Genomic DNA, 5,000 nt, shown 5'->3' with positions numbered 1-5,000 from the left:
AAATTGATTATGCAAATTGAAGTACAAATGGGGCATTAGCTAGGCGTTGCCCAGTAGCTTTTGGCTCCACATGGAGGAAGTAGTCGAGTTCAAATTTCTGGGACGTAGCGTAGTTTTCAATCATAATAAACCGAATCAAACATAAAAATCATGAAACTTACACCACGTCCCTAGGTTATGCACAAAACGTAACGATAAAGTGCCGGCCAGGTTAGAGGTGCACCAAAATTGTGTACCGATTAGGAAAAGTACTCTATGTTCCTATGACTTGGGTGAAAAGTGTTGATTAACTGCTGGTTAGGATAGACAGTTGCTTATCGTACACATCGCAAACGAACACCCCTTAGTGAGCAGTAGCAGAAGTCGATGGAACAAAGCGAATGCATTACAAACTGATCAAGTAAAATAAGGAACGCTACGTACTAGGACTTCTTTCCAAGAATGGTGTCCGCGACGGGAGGGCAAGCGTCCTTCCCAGGTTTCCCTAGTAAACCTTGTATGGTAAACATACCCAAGCGTGTCCGTAAGCACGCAACGATAGTCACGAACGAGCACATACCTAGGGAAAGTACTCTACGTACTAGGACTTCTGTCCAAGAATGGTGTCCGCGACGGTCGGGCACTGTGACGCAATTACCAAATCCTAGAATCGTACAAGCAGTGTGTACAAACATAAACATTAACGCGTTCGCTCGGGCTGCGCCGTCCGTGTTGAACACAAATGTGGGTGATTATATGAGTGGATAGACAAAAACATGCGTGGCGAAGACAGTTTTCTGCACGATGTGCACATAGCTCATTTCGTCGTCCCGGGCTAATGGAACAACACAAAAATATCGAGTATCTTTCTAGGTTTCTGTTATAAAAGGACAGGCCAAAAGGTGACCGGTTGAGATAAGCATTTTAAGCATACAAGCACTTAATTGCAACTTTTGATACAAAAACTAAGAACGTACACGTAGATTGTATCAACATGGACATCCATGATCGCGTACGCCCGGGCTGCGCCCTCCGAGTTGTACTTTCCCTGATTGGTACACAATTTTGGTGCAAGTGTACCAACATGGACATCTATGAACGCGTACGCTCGAGCTGCACCCTCCGTCTTGTACTTTCCCTGATCGGTACACAGTTTTGGTGCACGGCTATCCCGACCGGCAACTTGTACCAACATCGACATCCATGAACGCGTACGTAGCGTACTTTCCCTGATCGGTACACAATGTTGGTGCACGGCATAGGAAATGGGCTTAAAATGGTCAAACTCAATCCATTTCCACTAAAGATAGTCAATAACAGCTGTGCCGATGAAGTAGGGCACGATGCAAGTCAATGTTATTTAATGAATTACATGTTCACCATACATTTTAGTACAAAATTGCTCGGTCAGACCTACAAAGTGCTATATCTCGAATACTAAACGTCGCAGATGGGTGTCGTAGAACAATTTTAAGTTCGTCAAACGATTCTACATCCGATTCTGGATAGTGGTTTTTCGACCACTTTTCAACATTTTGTGACACCCCGAACCTAGGGGCAGCTCCCTAGCTTTTTTCAAAAATGTGCACCGAACGGGCCAGAGAGCTCGAGTAGTCGAAAATTTTTTTTTTGCTAAAACCCCTCAAAACGTGTCAGGAACGCACCCTAGATGATGAAAAGTGCAACCAGAATGTCAATCGACAACATGCCCGGGGGTACAAATTTGCTATACGCGTCCCTAGGTAGGGTACTTTTTCATACAAACATCAACGTGTACGGTGCACAAAGTGCGCGGAACAAAAATTGCTCGGTCAGACCTGGTACGGGCCATAACTCGAATACTAAACGTCGCAGATGGGTGTCGTAGAACAATTTTAAGTTCGTCTAATGATTCTACATCCGATTCTGGATAGTGGTTTTTCGACCACTTTTCAACATTTTGTGACACCCCGAACCTAGGGGCAGCTCCCTAGCTTTTTTCAAAAATGTGCACCGAACGGGCCAGAGAGCTCGAGTAGTCGAAAATTTTTTTTTTGCTTAAACCCCTCAAAACGTGTCAGGAACGCACCCTAGATGATGAAAAGTGCAACCAGAATGTCAATCGACAACATGCCCGGGGGTACAAATTTGCTCTACGCGTCCCTAGGTAGGGTACTTTTTCATACAAACATCAAAGTGTACGGTGCACAAAGTGCGCGGAACAAAAATTGCTCGGTCAGACCTACAAAGTGTTATATATCTCGAATACTAAACGTCGCAGATGGGTGTCGTAGAACAATTTTAAATTCGTCTAATGATTCTACATCCGATTCTGGATAGTGGTTTTTCGACCACTTTTCAACATTTTGTGACACCCCGAACCTAGGGGCAGCTCCCTAGCTTTTTTCAAAAATGTGCACCGAACGGGCCAGAGAGCTCGAGTAGTCGAAAATTTTTTTTTTGCTAAAACCCCTCAAAACGTGTCAGGAACGCACCCTAGATGATGAAAAGTGCAACCAGAATGTCAATCGACAACATGCCCGGGGGTACAAATTTGCTCTACGCGTCCCTAGGTAGGGTACTTTTTCATACAAACATCAAAGTGTACGGTGCACAAAGTGCGCGGAACAAAAATTGCTCGGTCAGACCTAGGACGGGCCATAACTCGAATACTAAACGTCGCAGATGGGTGTCGTAGAACAATTTTAAGTTCGTCTAATGATTCTACATCCGATTCTGGATAGTGGTTTTTCGACCACTTTTCAACATTTTGTGACACCCCGAACCTAGGGGCAGCTCCCTAGCTTTTTTCAAAAATGTGCACCGAACGGGCCAGAGAGCTCGAGTAGTCGAAAATTTTTTTTTTGCTAAAACCCCTCAAAACGTGTCAGGAACGCACCCTAGATGATGAAAAGTGCAACCAGAATGTCAATCGACAACATGCCCGGGGGTACAAATTTGCTCTACGCGTCCCTAGGTAGGGTACTTTTTCATACAAACATCAAAGTGTACGGTGCACAAAGTGCGCGGAACAAAAATTGCTCGGTCAGACCTACAAAGTGTTATATATCTCGAATACTAAACGTCGCAGATGGGTGTCGTAGAACAATTTTAAATTCGTCTAATGATTCTACATCCGATTCTGGATAGTGGTTTTTCGACCACTTTTCAACATTTTGTGACACCCCGAACCTAGGGGCAGCTCCCTAGCTTTTTTCAAAAATGTGCACCGAACGGGCCAGAGAGCTCGAGTAGTCGAAAATTTTTTTTTTGCTAAAACCCCTCAAAACGTGTCAGGAACGCACCCTAGATGATGAAAAGTGCAACCAGAATGTCAATCGACAACATGCCCGGGGGTACAAATTTGCTCTACGCGTCCCTAGGTAGGGTACTTTTTCATACAAACATCAAAGTGTACGGTGCACAAAGTGCGCGGAACAAAAATTGCTCGGTCAGACCTAGGACGGGCCATAACTCGAATACTAAACGTCGCAGATGGGTGTCGTAGAACAATTTTAAGTTCGTCTAATGATTCTACATCCGATTCTGGATAGTGGTTTTTCGACCACTTTTCAACATTTTGTGACACCCCGAACCTAGGGGCAGCTCCCTAGCTTTTTTCAAAAATGTGCACCGAACGGGCCAGAGAGCTCGAGTAGTCGAAAATTTTTTTTTTGCTAAAACCCCTCAAAACGTGTCAGGAACGCACCCTAGATGATGAAAAGTGCAACCAGAATGTCAATCGACAACATGCCCGGGGGTACAAATTTGCTCTACGCGTCCCTAGGTAGGGTACTTTTTCATACAAACATCAAAGTGTACGGTGCACAAAGTGCGCGGAACAAAAATTGCTCGGTCAGACCTGGTACGGGCCATAACTCGAATACTAAACGTCGCAGATGGGTGTCGTAGAACAATTTTAAGTTCGTCTAACGATTCTACATCCGATTCTGGATAGTGGTTTTTCGACCACTTTTCAACATTTTGTGACACCCCGAACCTAGGGGCAGCTCCCTAGCTTTTTTCAAAAATGTGCACCGAACGGGCCAGAGAGCTCGAGTAGTCGAAATTTTTTTTTTTGCTAAAACCCCTCAAAACGTGTAGAAAACTGATTTTAGATGATAAAAAGTGCAACCAGAACGTCAAACGACAACTTTGTTGGGGGTACCCTTTTTACTCTACGGGCCACTAGCTTAGGCGCGCCAACAGCGCTTTCCTCTCGGGTTCCCATTTTTTGCCCTCCTGGGATTATGATCATTTACTCATTGCCTACTATAGGGAAGGTACCTTGCTTCGAGGTCAAAAATGAAGATTTCACCAAATCGTAGTTTTAACCTCTATTTAGTCGTAGGAGCATGGTTTGCAGTGTCCGTGGGTCATATAAGCCCCCGTTTGGGTCATACGTCCCCTCCCCGATGAAAATCGTCATATGACTATAGGCCGAACTTATGAAGCAAAAGTGGTGTCTGGTGGGTTCTGCCGATGATCTTAACCTATGATTTTGAGTTTCCACCCTTTCAAAACGTTTCCTGGAGCAGTACATCACGGGTCTACGGACCCAAAGACTTCGTTGCGATGGTTTCAAGCATAAAAGTTGTAACAGCTAAGGGTTTTTAATACGCGTATATTAAATCATTGCTTGAAACTAAGCTTCGTTGTCTTTAAACTCTGCAAGACCAATCGAACTTCTTAGGGAAACTCGAAGCATTCACGCTAAGCTGGTGGTGCAGGGCACATAGCGTGATGAAACCGGGTTTCCCTACCAAATGTGGCATATTTTTTCCCTGAGAGCGAAGCTCAGACCCACGTAGGGGAGAGCGAAGTGGAACTTAAATGTTCAATGCAGCAAATGTTCGCCATGGGGATAAACAAGTTGGAATAGTTCAATGTAGTGTAATGCAAACACGAATCGCAAATAACGATACGGGACCCAGAAGCAATTCTGCGGATCCCTCGGGGAGTGGTGAGTTGATATAAATTAGAGGTGAAAGTCCAAGTTGTTCGGGCTCCGGCTCGGCAGCCGATACGAGGTTCCTGTTGAG

Source organism: Anopheles gambiae, assembly GCF_943734735.2.
Source record: "Anopheles gambiae chromosome X unlocalized genomic scaffold, idAnoGambNW_F1_1 X_unloc_4, whole genome shotgun sequence".
In the NCBI taxonomy this organism is placed as follows: Eukaryota; Metazoa; Arthropoda; class Insecta; order Diptera; family Culicidae; genus Anopheles; species Anopheles gambiae.
The sequence above is the reverse complement of the archived record's forward strand: the minus strand, read 5'-3'. Positions refer to the sequence as shown.